This window comes from Schistocerca gregaria, chromosome 2 (assembly GCF_023897955.1).
Source record: "Schistocerca gregaria isolate iqSchGreg1 chromosome 2, iqSchGreg1.2, whole genome shotgun sequence".
NCBI classification, from domain to species: Eukaryota; Metazoa; Arthropoda; class Insecta; order Orthoptera; family Acrididae; genus Schistocerca; species Schistocerca gregaria.
The window spans coordinates 222,089,180-222,107,861 of record NC_064921.1 but is presented as its reverse complement, the minus strand read 5'-3'; the positions used below and the strand labels follow the sequence as shown (position 1 = coordinate 222,107,861).

The 18,682-nt window shown below is 44.6% G+C and overlaps 1 protein-coding gene across 13 annotated transcripts in view; it reads right to left on the bottom strand.

Annotated features, from left to right (window-relative positions):
• The window catches only part of LOC126336721 (Ig-like and fibronectin type-III domain-containing protein 1), a 2,308,230-nt gene that overhangs the window by 168,889 nt on the left and 2,120,659 nt on the right, over positions 1–18,682 (bottom strand). The gene's annotated exons all lie outside the window — the stretch shown is intronic.

Sequence of the window (18,682 nt, the reverse complement as noted above, 5' to 3'; positions counted from 1 at the left end):
ACGTTTTCTATTCTAATCATCAGAATAAAAAAATCCCTTGTTACTAAAGTAACACGTCAAGTCGTCATTATGCGGTATACATGACCACAGTGAGTGACGATGGCCGTGTTACATCTACAAAGATAATGCGAAAGAACTTGGTCCCCTTCTAGCAGTAATTTATCGAACATCGCTTGGGCAACGAAGGCTACCTGGCGACTGGAAGAAAGCGTAGGTCATTCTCGTTTTTAAGTAGGGCCGTAGGACAGATGCACACAATTATAGACGTATAGAACTGACGTCGATCTGTTGTAAAATTATGGAAACGTTTTACCCTCCAGGATCATGACATTTTTGAAGAATGAGAATCTCCTCTATAAAAATCAACATGGATGCAGCAAACACATATCCTGCGAAACCCTGCTCGCACTGTTCCTCCATGAGATCCACAGCGCCGTAGACAACGGCGCTCAGGTTGATGCCGTGTTCCTTGACTTCAGGAGGGCATTTGACACCGTTCCGCACTGCCATTTAGCGAAAAAACTATGAGATTATTGAGTATCGGAGCAGATTTGCGACTGGATTCAAGAATTCCTTGCAGACAGAACTCAACATGTCGCTCTTAGCGGAACAAAATCGACAGATATAAAGATAATTTCCAGAGTAAACCAAGGAAATGTGAGAGGACCGTTGCTGTTTACAGTATATATAATGATCTAGCCGCGCGGAAGTAGCCAAGCGGGGTCTAAAGAGCTGCAGTCGTGGATTGTGCGGCAGGTCCCGGCGGAGGTTCGAGTCCTCCTCGGGCATGGGTGTGTATTTTTGTTATTAGGATAATTTAGGTTAAGTAGTGTGTAAGCTTAGAGACTGATGGCCTTAGCAGTTAAGTCCCATAAAATTTCACACACATTTGAACATTTTTTTTATAATGATCTAGTAGAAAGCGTCGGATGCTGTTTGGAGCTGTTTGCAGATGATGCGGTTGTGTATACCAAAGTAGCAACGCCAGATAAAAACTATGTGCAGAATGATCTCCATAGTTAATGAATGGTCACGCTCTGGCAGTTGACCCTGAACGTAAATAAATGTAACATATTATGCATACATAGGAAACGAAATCCACTACTATACAGCTACACTATGATGACAAACCGCTGTAAATAGTATCTACCGCAAGATACCTAGTAGACACTATCCAGAACGACCTTAAGTGCGATGACCACATAAAACAGATAGCGGAAAAAGCAGAAACCAGACTCAGAATCATTGGAAGAATGTTAAGGAAATGTATCTCACGCACGAAAGAAGTGGCTTATAAGGCGCTTGTTCGTCCGATTCTTGAGTATTGTTCACCTATCTGGGATCTCTATCAGGTAGGACTGATAGAGGAGACAGAGGAGATCCACCGAGGAGTGGCGCGTTTCGACACGGTATCGTTTAACCGGCGCTGGAGCTTTACGGAAACGCTCAACAAACTCCAGTGGCAGACATTACAAGAGAGGCGTTGTGCATCACGAACAGATTCATTATAGAAATTCCAGACAGCCCTTTCCAGGAAGAGTCGGACAACATATTAAAATCCTCCTCTACATACGTCTCGCGTAATTATTCACGAGGAGAAATTTCGAGAAATTAGAACCAATACAGGGGCTGACAGACAAACATTCTTCCCATGCACTGTTCGCGAATGGAAGAGGGTTGGAGGGTTCAGTTAGTGGTACAAAAAGTGCCCTCCGTCACACACTATTAGCTGGCTTGCGTTGTATGACGTGCATGTTACTTTCGTATTGAGATACAAGTATTTAAAATAAGTGGAGTATGTCTAACAGATGTGACCAAGACAGTTGTGAATAAAATGTGTTTCAATATAGGTTACGTTCTCCAGCTCGACAATGTTAAATTTCATTAATGATAATAGGCTCGAAAATACGCAGTCATCATCTCCTGCTTGCGTATTATCACGCAGAAATCATCCCCGTGCGAGTAGAAAAGGTTTCTCAATTGACTGTCATTTTCTCTTCACATCTAATGCATACTCCGCAAACTAATTTTCGGAGTATGGCAGAGGGCATTTCTGAAACCAATTCCATTTCCTTCTTTCCAGTTCCATTAGCCACTGATGCGGGGGGTCGTGGTTTGTCGGATAAGCGAACGTGTTTAGTCGTGTGTAGCAGCGCGGTTGCGTGAGACTAAGCTGCTGCTGTGCAACGCTTTGGTGGCTGTGCTCCACTGTGCGATGGCTGCGCGCTGTAACCGAGGGGTCTTAGGCGCCTTGCCACGGTTCGAGCCTCTCCTCCCGTCGGAGGTTTGGGCATGGGTGTGTGTGTTGTCCTTAGCGTGAGTTAGTTAAAGTTAGGTTAAGTAGTGTGTAAGCCTACGGACCGAAGACCTCAACAGTTTGGTCCCATAGGAATCTACACCGCCACCACCACTGTGCGATGCTGGAGTTATGAATTTCGGGTATCAGCTGTAAAAACTGTGATCTGTGAAACAAAAGTGTTTTTAAAATTTAATTTCTTTTTCACCGTTACCTTCTTTCAAATTTGTTGACTTACGTATTCGTTGCAATAAAAGCTCATTCTTGATATCTGTACATCAGCAAAAATTAAAACAAGTAGTCTTTAAATTGTATCTACGTCTACATGGCAATCCACACTTGAGTGTTTGACAGTGGTTCCATAAAACCACTTTCAGACTATTTCTTGACTGTTCCATTTCTCGAATAGCTCGTAGGAAAAATGAACACCTAAACTTTTCGTGCTTGCACACATTTCTCTCGTTTTATTATGACAGTCGTTTCTCTCTATGTAAGTGAGACTCAAAAAAGTGTTTCAACATTTGTAGGAGGAAGTTGGTGCCTGTACTTTCGTGAAGAGATCTCGCTGCAGAGGAGAAATCGCCTTTGTTTCAATTATTCTTACCTCAACTCGCTCATCTTATCCACAGCACTCTCTACCCTGTTCCGCGATAACACAAACTTTAACGATTTCCTCCGTCAATGCTATATTCTAAAGATTCCATACCCTACAGAAATACCCCATAAGCGAATGGATAAATGTAGTGTACTCAGTCTCCTTAGTAGTTTTATTCCATTTGCGAAATGTTCTTGCCAATATCTTCGGTGCGTTTTCCTTACAAGATTTCCTATGTGATGATTCCAATTAGAGCTGTTCGTATTTATAATCCATAGGTGTGTAGTTGTACGTACAACCTTTAAATTTGTTTTATTTGTCTTGTAACAGAAACTGAACGGATTTTTTCGGTACTCATGTGGAAACCTCAAGCATATAACATTAAATTATCAAGAACATTGTAAATCACGGTAGCACTTGTCGATTATCTTACTGCAGTATTCTTTAGTATAACGGGGCGAGTTAGTTCAAACGCAAAGACCTTCGGGCGCTCGTCGCTGAATGGATTTCGCTTTACAGCCGTGGCTTGTCTTGCTCGATCCGACGTCCCCTACCGTATTGTGACATCATCATGTTGTTTATCTCTACCCTCTAGAGATGAAACTTTCGTAGCTTGTTGCTTCAGTTTAATGAGCACTTGTACTTGCATAACAAACCAGTGGCGAAAAAAGCTTGTCTCCCCACTTCAGATTATAAAGCGGAAGCAGCAACCCTCCGTTTTAGCGTTGGTATGCAGAGAAGCTGTAACTGAAGCTTACTGTTTAGAGCCCCGTCAGATTAATTGCCTTGTGCAGCGTTCATAAGGCGACCGGTCGACATTTAGCTTACTATCTCAAGATTTTAAAAATGACAAACCATGCGGCCCCACCTCGGGTGCATTTGGAAAGACTTTTCACCTTCCGTGCGGAGCGCTGTTTGTTAGTCTGACACTCCCTGGCGACCGTTTTCGCGAACTCACGAGTGCAGCGGCCTCGGAGGGGATCTTCTTTCGAGGAACGTGCTTTGGTGCGTAACTAGTTGATTGTCTTGGCCACCTCATCCGCTCGTGATTAAGTCTTCCTGTTTGTGTCGCCGTCACAGTAGTGACGTACGAGGAGCGTTTAATTTTTTTTTCTCGGCCAAATTCGATAGAAAAAACGCGGATTTGCAGAGGGGCATCTTGGAATGTACTCGCTTCAGCCCCCGTAGTTTCATGAAGTACCGGCGGGTGGCAGCGCTACACGAAGCCTTCAAAATGGAGTTTGTCACGGAGGTGCGTTCCAAAAAGAGAGGTGTCACTGAATTTCTTTTGGCGGAAAACCAGAGCATCACTCGTTTTCATTGGCAGCTGCAGAATGTCTACGGAGACCTGGCAGTGAACAAAAGCTCGTCCGTTGGACGAGGCGTCTGTCATCATCACAACAACGTCGCGAAAACCTGTCCGATCTTCCGTGTGCCACAGCACAAAGCTGAGATTCCTGCAGTGTTGGAACGTGCGGACACTCTCATTTGAGGTGATCGACTGGTCAAAGTGAAACACCTCGATGCTCACCTGGTAGTATTGACACACTCGTTCACCAGTTGGGGTACTCAAGGGTGTGTGACCACTCAGTTCCTCGCCGCCTAAAAGAAGACCGTAAAGAGTAACGAAGAATTCTCTGTGCTGAATTTCTAGCGCGGTACGTGGCTCATCACGAAAATTTTTTGTCGAACATCGTAACAAGCAGTGAAAGTAGTTTCATCACTTCGAGCCAGAAAAAAACGGAAAGCCATGGATTGGCGCCACACCACGTCGCCTCCCAATAAAAAGTTCAAACCCACACCCTCAGCCGATATAGTCACAGTAACGGTCTTCTGGCAATATGAAGGGGTTTGATGTCCTCTGTCATGGTGCAACGAGCAACACGTATGTAAACTGTGCCACCCTCAGGAAATTAAATGCAAACGAACTCCTCAAAAAATTGGTTCAAATGGCTATAAGCACTATGGGACTTAACATCTGTGGTCATCAGTCCCCTAGACTTAAACCTAAGGACATCACACACAGCCATTCCCGAGGCAGGATTCGAACCTGCAACCGAAGCAGCAGCGCGGTTCCTGACCGAAGCGCCTAGATCCGCTCGGCCACAGCAGTCGGCCAACGAACTTCTCATTCCCCATAACAACGCAAGACCTCACACTAGTCTGCCCACACGAGAGAAGCTCACGAAACTTCATTGGACTGTTCTTCGTCATCCGCCCTGCACTCAGGATCTCGCACCTTCCGAATTCTGGTCCAATGAAGGACGCACTCTGTGGGGAGCAGTACGTGGATGATGGACGCAGGTCCTCCCAGTAAAGTGGCGTTGAGCCGTCGCAATGAATGGTGATCATGTCGAAAAATAGAGTTTTGTAGCCAAAAGAGTGGGGAGTAATACGATTTATTGGAATCGTTAATAAAACCAACCAGCTTTCCGAAAAAAGTGTAGCATTGCTTATTGAACGCACTTCATACTCAGGTGTTCATGTTACAGCCATGATCCCTCCAAGTTATGGGCCATGTAGAGAGTTTGCGTACGCGTTAGCATCCTTCTTACTAGCTACAGTCAGCTAAATGTTTGTTCACTTCTCCAGTCGTGCTTCTCCCATTTAGGTGTCTGTAGTCCCGGGTTGGACTTTTATTGTCTGTTATGTGTTTGTTTAGTCGAGAAAGTTGTGCTTTGCAGTGTGGATGTACTGTTTAGCCTCGTTTAGGACCTACGAACACGAGATTAGAGTTGTTTCAGGTGGCTGGCAATTCATAAGAGATTGCCGGTAGTCTTTTGTAGGGAGAGTTTAAGACTAATGTGTTCCTGCTCTACTTTGTGTCCTGTGCTCGGGAATCTGTTATACCTCTATGGAGAGTGGTTCCGCTGTGGCTTGAGAGCAGGTATTAAGTACACACGCGTCGGGTTGCGCTGGGAGTACACTGTTAGAATTCTCCCTGCGGCTGGCACACACAAGCTGTTGTCAGTGTCGGTTTGTAGGGTCAGTGGCGTACGTGTTGCTCCTTTGTTAGGATCGTGCGTCCGGGAATCGATTATAGCTCCACTGCGAGTGGTTCCACTTTGACGTGTGATCGGCAGTGAGGCTAACATGTGTTGTTAGTGCAACGACGTGAAAGACGGTGCGTACAATATGGCTGTCTATTGTGTTGTAGTAGCTTGTGTTAAGACTGTGTGGCTACTGTTTGAAGTCGGGTTAATTGAATGTCTTACTCATATGACACGAGTAGTGTTTAACTACGAGGAAATAGTTTGCATGTTTCCGAGGGGATGATCGGAAACGCTTAACGTGTGTGTACAGTGCGCAATACCAGTCACTAAATTGGGATTGCAGGTAGCATTGCTCGTTAGATGTCCACTTAGTGGCCTGCCTGATCTGTGGACATGTTTTTTCTGAGAACTGTGTCTGACCGGTATTATATTTGTCTGATTGTACAAACGGCGTTTAAAAAATTTGCAAAATGGCTCTAAGCACTATGGACTAAACATCTGAGGTCATCAGTCCCCTGGAACTTAGAACTACTTAAACCTAACTAACCTAAGGACATCACACACATCCATGCCCGAGGCAGGATTCGAACCTGCGACCGTAGCGGTCGCTCGGTTCCAGACAAGCGGCTGGTACCGCTCGGCCAAAATTTTGAACAGTCCTCTCTAATTTTTTTATTTTTTGCAGGAGGACAATTAAATTCTTTGTGAACATACTTGGAACATTTAGCTATAAGTTGGTACATAAAAGTATTTTCTTTTATTTACAGGTGAGCCATAATAGACCGTGTAGTAAATGTCAAGTTGCGACAACGGTCGCTGATGGATTTTCATTTACTTTTTGGAACCTGGCTCCACAATTAACCGGGACCGTTAATGTTTGCCATTGGACAAGCTGCGACGTGCCATCAAGACCCACAGACCACAGCTTTAGGGTCAGCTCATTGGACTACATCATGACAATGCCAAACCCCATACAGCCCTTATGACTCAGGAGAAAATCAGGAAAATGGGTTGGAAAGTTGTTGCTCATCATCCCTACAGTCCGGACTTGGCTCCGTCTGATTTTTACTCCTTTGGTCGTGTGATCGTCCACCTGCCGGGAAACATTTGATAGTGAGAAAGACCTTATTTCTTTTGTCAAGCGGTTGTGTTAAAGTCAATCCTCAGAATTTTACCAAAGTGCATTTCCATCATGGAAAGAACGCGGGGCCAGATGCGTCATAGCTGAGGGGGTCTACATTGAGTTGGCTCAATGTATAGCTAAATGTTCCAAACATGTTCACAAAAAATTTCATTCTCCTCCTGCAAAAATTTAAAAAAATAGGGAAGACTGTGCAAAAAGTTTTTGAACGCCCTTCGTATTTTAGTCTGCTATCATCTTGTTCCTGCTTGTATACACATCGATGTGCTTCCTTATATTGATTTCGTGTGTTCTCTTTGTAATTTGGGGATGATTTGTCTATGACTGCTGTGTGGTCCCAGAATTGCTGTTGTGCATTTTGAGCGCTTTTAAAAATGTGAGTGCCTTGTGGCTCGTTCTATGAATATGTTTTATGCTTCTCCACGTTGTTTACGTTATAGGCGTTTCCGCAGTTACTTAGTTAACGTCGTGTAATACTAAAGGAACAATGGACGTGTATTTGTTTTCGCCATCGACCACTTCCCTCAGTGGCGGTCCTTACGTTTCTTTTGTAAAGTCCTACTTCGAAAATGATTCTCACTTTGTGTTGATCGAGTTGCCTAATATGCAACTTACTATTATAGCGCGTTTGATTTTAAGTTATGGCTAATGCCTGTTTGGTTATAAAGGGGTTAGGACCTCGTCTTTAACTGAAATCTTGGTTCACGTTACTGATAGTGACTGTAAGAGCAGTCATACTTTGTCATAACGACTTATTGACATTGTCCTGCGTGAGCCCAAGCTAATAAAGATACTGTACTAATCGTGAGTTCACTAGTTTGGGTGTGACTTAAAGCTCCCGCTGTTTGCTGTTATGTGTACTAACTTGGATTACTATCTGAGCGTGTAGAGCAACATTAACTGACCAGATTTTGATTAATGCATTTTGGCTTACTTTTATGGCACAGCGTTACCGAGTGCCGAATAATTAACACGAAGAAGCCTGAAATTCTGAAGGTTTTCCAGTTAAATTTTATGGTAATACTTAAGTAATGTATTGATCTTTGGCTCTGTTTTTTTTTAAACGCCATGGGAAAGTGATATTGTTCCTCGCAGTACGACCCAGTCACCTATTCAGTTCTGTGTTACAGAGTAACAGTGTTCCGCTTCCCCTGCATTTTCCTCTTTCGGTAGCTGATGGGGTGCGTGGCATCGTTTTCACCCATACCGCTCCGGTGCTGCCGGTACCTGTCCTTACTTTAAACAGCTGGGTCACTGAAGGGATACCGGGCGTCTAAAATTAGCGTCGCATCCAGCAAACTGTTGAAGTGCTTTTAAGAAAAAGAAGAGAAATAAAGAAAAAAAAATTGAAATAAAAATTTGTATTAGCCTTGAACAATCTATTCGGAAACATCCAGCTCTCCAGTTCCCTACGGAACAAGCCAATAGTTCTGAGAATGATGTCCATAATAAAGACCATACCGTGAATAGTGTCACCACCACATCATAGATATGTGTTGTAGGATCAACTCCATCTCTGTATCTTTCTATCTCTCTGCCCTCTACATCTTCCTCTCCCTCCCCCAGTTTTTCGCTCACTTTCATCCCCTAGGATGAAATGAAATGAGCGTATGGCATTGTTGGCCCGGAGGCCCCACCCGGAGAAGTTCGGCCGCCGAATGCAAGTCTTATTTCACTCGACGCCGCATTGGGTGATGAAGATGAAATGATGATGAGGACAACACAACACCCAGTCTACGAGCGGATAAAATCGCATACCCGGCCGGGAATCGAACCCGGGTTCGCTGCACGGGAGTCAAGCACGTTACCGCCTAGCAAAGCGGGCGAACATCCATAGGATGCCCTCTATACACAAAAAAAGCTGGATTTATATTCTGTAGGCCCGTATTTTTTTGGTCACTAGGTGACAGTGCGGAAAGAATTCAAAGTCAAGGAAAATGGCGTCGTTTTGGATGCCTTCTGGACCTCATACATTCAGACCTTAGTCGCCGCTATTTAGCATAAATTTATCATAAATATTGACTTACTTAGCGATGGACTGAGTACTCGTACCGTCACAGCCGGCAGTTGTGGACGAGCCCGGCAGTTAGCTTGTAAAACTCTGTTAGCTCTTGCTAAGTGGCCACCTACCTTACAACTTTCCCTCCTAAACACAACCCAAATAAAAGCTTCTTTTCTTACTTGCAGGCATATTTTGACCTTGGTTTCTCTATTAATCACTCGGTTACGATGAAGCTAATAATGAAGTTAAGAATAGGTGAGGAGATAATAATCGCAGACAGACTAAAAGAAACAGGCCTATTGAATGAAACCCTGTGATGTAGATACGAAAACTTCATCAGTTGACGTCTTAGCAGTGAAACGACTGGAAAAGTGTGCTTAAACTGTTCAGCTTTTACGACAGTCATTGCTCTTTCAACAGGAGAAACGACCTACAAGAAATGCTGAAACATACGAGAAAATAAAGGCCAGTGGAAGTCTGTCAAGTAATGCAATGGTGACTGTGGAGCTACCTTATCGGGTAGAGCTACCTTACCAGCTGTTTAGACGACTCCAAGGTACGGTTATGGTCTACTTTGGAGTTACCATCGTAATATTTATTAAATAAGTTGTAGAGAAAACTGAGCAATATGATACTTGCTTTGCTCATTTCCTAAACGTCTGAGCCCTCAGCACTCAGGTATGCTGCGACAACAGGGTGACTAACATTTGGCTGTGAGGCTGACTGTATTTATCCGTGACTAACTCACGGCCGAACAGTGAGACCCGCTATTTGCTTTGGTCGCTGTTTAAAACGTAGGCTCCCAAAGAGGACAGACGAAAATGGCACTATTTTGGCCGAACTAACCATTTCTTTTGCAACAGCTCTAGAAAGACCACTCTGGGACGTTTAGTTGGCAGGCACTTGTGTCACCTTAAGGCCAGCCTCACCTTGTCGTTGAATCTCTGCACTTGAAAACATTGAAATTCCTATAGGTATCGAGTTGTAGAAATCATTATCATCATCTCTCATCACACCTAAGACTGACACACAGATTTGCCCACGTTAATTGCTCAAGCTTCTGGATTAGTTTTGTCACCAACACCTTCCTCTTCTTTAGTCTAGATAATTCTAGTTTCATCACCATCTGTAGTGGCAGTGGCATCGCAAGTTATCACTCGAGAACTGACGAGAGGTACTCTCTCGAAAGGTCTTAAGATTTTAATTACTTGGTGCGACTGGCAGGCCGAGAAGATTCGCATCACAGCGTGACCACGCATTTGTATGTACATCGCCCCTGTATCCAGTTTCTTCCTTCCTTAATGAGCCATGACTGTGCAGGCTTGCGTCAAAACATTGGCCACTACCATGGAAGCAATTATTTGAATAGGTAGTGACCGAGAAATTATTACCATCCTTGCATGTCTATCGGTCGTCTAACAGCGGCGCTTTTCTTAAAATACTGAGGGGCGTTGCTACCTTAAGATATCCCTCACCGCCCCTCTGCACATTGATCACCGAATGGTCGCGTGCCTCTGGCCTTCCAAGCAGAAGGAAATCGGGCACGCCCATCAGGTCAGGGCAGGAGATAATGAGATGGTTCCCCTTCTCCGTGAGTTATATTGTACAGTGAATCAACGTGAAGACCATTCAAGTCAATACAAATCAAACTGTACCAGAATCAGATATTCTACAAGATTAGCAAACATTCTCATCAGGTGAGCAACATCTCATATCCACGGATGCGAAGCACAGGCCACGAACAAGATGATATTTGCAATACTGGTGTCAAAACTTGAGTACTCGTGTATTTTTCTGCGAGAAGTTCGCGCACATTGACACCCTTCGGTAGCTAAATGATTAACGTTTATGGTGAGCAGTGTTGCGTTTGTGCTGCCGAGTATGGAGATAGGAAAACGAGGTGGTACAACTCAAAATCGACACACGATTCACCTCTTTCTCTTTTCAGGAAGACGATAGGGATCGATATTTTAGCAACTCAATATGACAGACAGATCTCAACGAACAGCAGTAACGCCCGTTAAATATACTGATATTTGGGGTTGAAATCAATCTAATGGTCAGGAATGACACGACAGTATGTCATGACAACACAAATTACGACGCCTTGAAAAAAGAGGTGAGAGAGAGAGAGAGAGAGAGAGAGAGAGGGGCGGGGGGGTAAGGACGGAGGAATTCCGTCGTCTTTGTCACAGCTCAAACCTTGAGGTTGTATAGACGAATATAAATTAGTAAATAATTATTACTTGTATTCTTTGGTTCGGCTTAAGGAAAGGAATTTACGGACATCAACAGCACAAAAAATCTTCCACTAAACGCTACATAGCGATGTCCAGAAGAAGTGACAGTGGTTTCTGTTTATATGAAACAGCCACGTTTGGTTTACCAATCACAAATGCTGTTCAGTAAACGGGACTGTTGGCTACTTTGACACAGCAATAAAACTATTCCAAGACGCTGTAATTGGGTTCATAACAAATACGAGCTGCGCTCTTAGACACCCTATCGTATCTCGACCGGTCCGCTAAGCCACACAGGCGTTTGTATGTTTCTGAGATCGGACCTGGAATAATCTTGTTATGAATATTTCTATTTAGAAGTTCCTTCAATTCATAGCTCTACGCGATCTGATTAGTAATGGGTGGTTTTAGCTGGATATGGCATACCTGAAGAGACGTGTGTATGCACTTTTCCGCCGACTGGAGGCAATCAACAAAGCTACAGGCTGTGTTACATGGTATTCGCATGGTTTCGCTTCGAATGTGACTAATTTTTGTCCAATGTGCTTAATGCTACAAATACACTGAGGTGCCAAAATTCGTGGGACACCTGCTAATACTGTATCGGAGCTCATTTTTCTCCGTGTACTGCAGCAGTTCTAAGTGGCATGGGCTCAACAGGTCGTTGGACATTCCCTGCAGAAGTACCGAGTCACGCTGCTTCTGTAGCCAAACATAATTGAGAAAATGTTTCCAGTGCAGGATTTTGTGCACGTGTGTCCCATAAACTTTCGATGGATTCATGTCGGGCGATCTGGGTGGCCAAATAACCCGCTTGAATTTTCTTCATACCAACCGCGAACGATCCTGGCCTGGTGCCCCACCCTCCCCATAGCGCACTGCCACCTATAAAAATGAAGTTCATAAACGGCTACAAATGGTCTCCAAGTACACGAACATAACCATTTCCAGTCAACGGTCGGTTCATTTGGACAACAGGACCCAGTCAATTCCATGTAAACACAGCCCACTCCATTATGAAGTTACCTCTAGCCTGCACAATGCCTTTTCGGCAACTTTGGTGCATGGTTTCGTAAGGTTTGCGTCACACTCGAACCCTGCTACCAGCCCTTATCGACTGAAATCGGGACTCCGTCTGACCAGGCCACGGTTTTCCAATCATCTAGTGTCCAACCCGTATGGTCACGAGCCCTAGAGAGCCGCAGCAGGCGATGTCGTGCTGTTAGCAAATGAACTTTTGTTGTTCGTCTCCTGCCATAGCCCATTAACGACAAATACCTCCGCACTGTCTTAAACGACACGTTCGTCGTACCTGCCAAATTTATTTTTACAGTTATTTCACGCAGTGTTGCTTGTCTGTCAGCACTGGCAATTGTACGCAAACGCTGCTGCTCTCGGTCGCTAAGCGAAGGCCGTCGGCCACAGTGCTGTCCGTAGTGAGAGGTAATGCCTGAAATTTGGTATTCTCGGCACGCTCTTCACACTGTGGATCTCTGAATATTGAATTTCCCAACGATATCCAAAATGAAGTGTCCCATGGGTCTAGCTGCAACTATCATTCCGCGTCCCGTCGTGCGGTCATGAACACCTCATGAACCTTTTCACATGAATCACCTGAGTACAAATGACAGCTACGCCCATGCACTGCCCTCTTATACCTTGTGCACGAGATACTACCAATACCCGTGTACGTGCATATCGTCATTCCATCTTTTCTACTCTGCGTGTTTCTATCCTGGGCTAATTTGCTGGAACGTTTTCCATTACTGTGTATTCTTATTTCAGCGCAAAGAATAACGTTCGGAGCCACCGAGATTTTTACAGGTACCACCAAGACTTTATTGGGAAAGCTGAATTCGTATGAAGGCATCTCAAAAAATCACAAAAAAACGAATCAGAATTGCCCACCAAGGGTTTGATCCACTCTGCCAGATGATACTGCAGTATATTACCATTGCACTAAATGGATCTTTAATGACGTATTACAGATTTTAGGTGTATTGTCATAGTCATCTGTTTAAAGGACGTCCACAAATGACTAGAAAAGGTTATATTCTGCTTTCAGTTGAGAAACTTGACGTTGACTGGGTATGTATTTATAGCAGTGCCTGTGACTTCGTTAGGATGAAATTAATTTTTGATTAACAAAGCTATTTGTGTACTAAGTTGGCGTGGTGGGATTCGGGACATGAAAGAAGAGCTGCTTCCCTAACATGGGAGAAACTGTCCAGCAGCTGTGCAAACATGTTGAGACTATAGTGGGTTTCTCTGTGAGTGTAGGACTCTGAAGAGACAGATTGTTGCATGAGTTTCTCGATCAAAGTTACGTCACGCCTCCTTTTTAGAAGGAGTTTCCAAAGAGTAAGTTAAAGCCTGATGTTGTCGAGCAACAGAAAAATCTCACCTCAAGGTCTTAACTGGATTCTTGAGACCGGATAGTCCTCGGCCTTTTGGCCATTCAGGTATTTCAGAAAGACTCGACTTTTTTCTAGCCATTTCTATTTGTAAAGAAAAAGAAATCAAAATGTAACGACTAGACACCCAAATCACAAAGCAAACTCAATTAATTCGTTTCTCCTAGCAAAGAATATAAATATAACGGAACAAACAATGTGGCTAAGTTTTAATACACGAAGTGAAATCTGTAACTCCTTGTATCCTCAGCAAGTAAAGATAAGACTGCAGTGCTTAACTCTGTCACCGTCGCACCTTCCGACTATTCCTCTGTCACCAAATTAAAAAAAAAAATGACAGTGGTGTACTACGAGTAGTCCTGTATATACAGAGCTTTAGCACTACGAAACTAACAGCGCCATCTATCAGTTCTTCAGTCTAATGCGACGAGATTAACATCCCAACTACTAAGCTGAGCAGATGATTTTAGGTACGGTTTGATTTTGATGAAATAAAGTTGATATGTTGTCCCAGCTAAGCTCAAGTTACCTGTGAAAATCCCATTAAAACTAGTCTCGCAGTTGTGACCAGTGGCGTGTTGAAACAAATAGACTGTTTTCTCATTATTCGTATAGATATATTGCAGTTTCAACATCACGGCATAACTAAGCTTAAATATTCGATGTCATGTCACGGCATAGGTGTAAGTTGTAGGTAACTTTACCTTTGTGGAGTTGTACCGATGTCAATGGCAACTGAACATTATAGGTATTGAAACATATTATCAGAGTAAAGTAAATTTTCGACAACTCTAGCTATGTTGAAAGTCCTGTTAAATTCCAGTACGTGACTATCACCCCTTCTTCTCATAAGCGTCACTGAAAAACCTAATTTATAACCGAGCGAGGCGGCGCGGTGGTCAGCACACCGGACGCGCATTCGGGAGGACGACGGTTCGAACTCGCGTCCGGCCATCCAGATTTAGGTTTTCCGTGATTTCCCTAAATCGCTCCAGGAAAATGCCGGGATGGTACCCTTGAAACGACGCGGCCTATTTCCTTCCCCATCCTTACGACAATCCGAGCTTGAGCTCCGTCTCTAATGACCTCGATGTCGACGGGAAGAATAATTCTCCTCATTAGGGAGACAATATGTATCCCTAAAACGGTAGCCGTACTTACATAGGTATACAGCGTGGCATGTCATCGAATATTTATTCTTGACAGTGGCTTGACGCAGGAACTGCTATAGAAAAATAAAAAGTATTACAGCAATAAGTGGTAAAATGGCGTCCTTGAAACAATACTCAAAAGCTGTGAACTCATAATGCAAGAAGTTCTATGTATACGCGTTTCTCCGGTATAATGCTGTGCGGAAATAGATGGTTGCGACGCACTTCTGATTCTACCTCAATGTTAGATAAAGGCACAATTTCAGCTGAGAAAAGGTATTTTCATCTGAGCATCTAAATCACTCATTTTTTTTTACTGCTATAATCCAAGTTTTAGTCAAGCTGCTATTCCCGTTTCGTTTATTGCTCGTAACTTCTGTCGTTCCTTTATTTACATTTCAGTTTAATTCTTTACCCTGTGTGACCTCTTTATCCCACTTACCAGTTCTCCAGCGTTTCCGGTAATAATCCAGTTTGTTTTACAACTGCTGCGCCGCTACCCTTTGCCTTTACGCATTTATATTTTTCTTTGTCAGTTTTCCCTTTATCCCCCTCCAGTGCTCCAGTTTGACAGTTCGGGGAACGGCGCCATTCCTGTGAAGCAGTGTTGTGCAGAAGAAGTGGGACAACTCACAGAAATGCCGCTCCGCCTTTGAAAGTGTTTTCCAGGGCCTAACTGCAGTTGTTTACGGCTCCCTAAGCCAGTAGCCCCCATTGCTCAGGCAAACGGCACTAATTTGGTGAACAATGTCCGGCCGTGGGGCCAAATTAAAAACGACGACGGAAGCGTTTGGTGCCTCGCACCCCTCAGGAGATAAATATACTGTCTGCGCACGCGCGGGGAGCGAGAATTCAGAGTCGCAACATCTGAGACGTGCGCTACTTGGCCATTATGAAGCGGCGGGCGGCCGACCAGCTCTGCGCTCCCTAATGAATGCTCTCGCTCTGTTTATTTTTCGGCTCGTTTTTAATTTAAGCCAAGGGTCGCACAAAAGGTAGGTCAGAACAAAAGGCGTTTCGCGGTTTCAGAAGGGCCCTCTCGGGTCCTCCATCGCTGTCGCCGGCCCTTTTGTGGGCCTCGCGGCTTTGAGAAGTCGCTGAGCAGTTTGGCGCGCCACCTACGGAACACCATTAGTGGCTGCGCAGCAGGGGCCTATCGACTGGGTGCGAAACGGCGTGCGTGCAGTGCGGGCGCAGCCGGTATGTAGTTAACACGCACGGGAAAAACCATCTGCCGAGGACGTTTCCACGCGAAAATAGTGATTTTTTACACAATTCTGGCCATAATATTGTGTTACTGAATAATTTTGTAGCTTTTTCCATAAGTTTAATAAACACAAAAAAGTATTTACAACAGTCTGCCAACGCCGGGGTTCTATTCCGCCACTGGAGAAATCACGTGGTCTTGAGGCGAAAAACCTATTTTCATCTGGAAAGGAAGTTCCTTGAAGGTTATTCGATAGAGAGCGGAAAAAATGGAAATCTCAGGGATAAAGGCGAGATGACGGAATGACTTCCCATGCCACCTCTTATATAGTGTTTTTTGTCGGTCTAGCGGGATGCGGGCAGGTGTTGTCGTGAAGCAGCATCACTTCGCGCTGCCTTCCTGATCGTTGTTCTTGGACTGCGTCTCCAAGACGACGCAGTCGTTCACAGTAAAGCCGTCGGCACACGGACCCTGCATCCGAACGTTGAGCGTTGGGCGTGCCGTGTTTCTGACGCCATGGCGTGGAACAGCACGTTCGGGAGTCTTTCCGAACGTGCAGAACAATATCTAGGATATCAGAAATTCTGAGCGTGCGTGTGAGCGTTGACCAATCATACGGCACAACGCCACCTACGTCACATGCACGCCATCTCCGTTCAGCACAGAGTTGTGAGCCGAACTGTGTTTGTGTGACAGATACGACTACGTCATTAGACGCTGCTTCAACGCTATGTCAGAATTTATAAGTAATAATGGCTGGTGAATAGTGACATGCCAGTCTTTCGGCAGCCCTTGACCAGATATTTCCAATCGGTGAGAGATCAGAACGTGCTGGCCACGGCAACTGTGAGACACGCTCTGCATCTTTGTTGGTCAGGACAGCGAGAGTAACATGCATTCTTGCGTTATATTGTTGAAATGTAACGTCCCAGAGACCTGTCAGAGACTTCTTACACGAATTTTCTTTACATTCAGTGTTCTATATCTGATACTTATTATTTATGTAGCTAAACAACTCATGCCCTATTATTGAATGATTCTGCGATGCCTGCACCCATTGCTCGTTTACGAAAGTCATTTATTTTTAATCGGTTGTGCTATTACACATCTGAATAAAAGGGCAGTGATCTGTCAGAAAGGCCAGCCGACGACAGACATTAAATCGACAAGTTACGACGAGGCTCACGACCGGTATCTTCCCCTGTCAATGAATGAAGCTGGACTTTCGGCCATTGCTACAGGGACCTTTTTCTAAATCTACTCGTGTAGTTTGTTTGCCATTATAATTCGTCATGACCCTGATACTTAGCACGGCATTACGCCACAGGTAAAAGAAAAACATTGAGATAATTGGTTTCATGTGGAGGTTTATTGGATTGTTTTCCTGTTGTTGAGGGAGTGGGATCTGCCCTTTGCAGTGTGAGCCATGACTGTCAGCCAGCGACAAACACGCATTCATGTTTGCCTAATCCTGGACTCAGGGGCACTTCTGCAGCTCTTCGCTGATAACGTTCGAGTCTTGGGCTCCGATTCGATTTGGGCAACGGAATTAATCTTCGATGGTCGAACAGCATAAATGAACTTCAAATATATTTGTGAGACCACTGATGTAGTAAAACATCCTAAGAATATCAAGAGAGAGGATGGATCTAGTTTGGCACCATGCTGGCTGTCAGCCGTCGAAGCTCAACAGGCCGCACGAATAACATCCGGCAAGAGGATTACCGGCGAGTAACTTCCGCACCGCGGTCCACGTCTCGTATAAGAGGAATCTACACACCCTTTGCCGATGACTGCGAATCTTGGCTCATGGGCAGCAGCGGTTCGCCACTCTCTCCACCACAGGAAAATAGTGTAATAAACTTCCCGCGCCAGACACTAAGGAATACCAGTATCATCGACAGCTTTAGAAAGTTATGGCATAATGTGGTGTTCAGTGGAGAAGACATGGCGAAATATAAAGGACCCTGGAAAACAGAGCACAACCGTAATGTTCAAATGTGTGTGAAATCTTATGGGACTTGACTGCTAAGGTCATCAGTCCGTATGCTTACACGCTACTCAACCTAAATTATCCTCAGGACAAACACACACACACACACACACACACACACACACACACACACACACACACACACACACACACACACACACACACACCCATGCCCGAGGGAGGACTCGAACCTCCGCTGGGACCAGCCTCACAGTCCATGACTGCAGTGCCTTGAAACCTCTCGTCTGATCCCGCGCGGCAGCACAACAGTAAACCTAGAGGAGAGTCACTGGAACCGTAGCCGAAACGTCGTCTCATTCAGTGAAATTTATTTGACAATAAGATGCAGCACCACACCCCAAAAACTTCTTTATCAGCTGCTTCTGGCCGTGGAGCATTGGCATACTGCGTGTTTCAAAGTCTTTTCATCCAACGTCTTATGGTGACAGACGACAACAGGGGAACAGCTTTTGTGAGAGACAGTTGCTGACCTTTCCTAGCGACATTAATCGTCCTTTGTATTGGCTATCCTCCTCAGATGCGGTAGAGCGCAGGCAACTTCCAGCATGTGTGTGGCTATAATCCGGTCATCTGATATGTATGAATGGGGTAGAACGCTGATTAGCTTCTGCAATATTATCTACACAGAG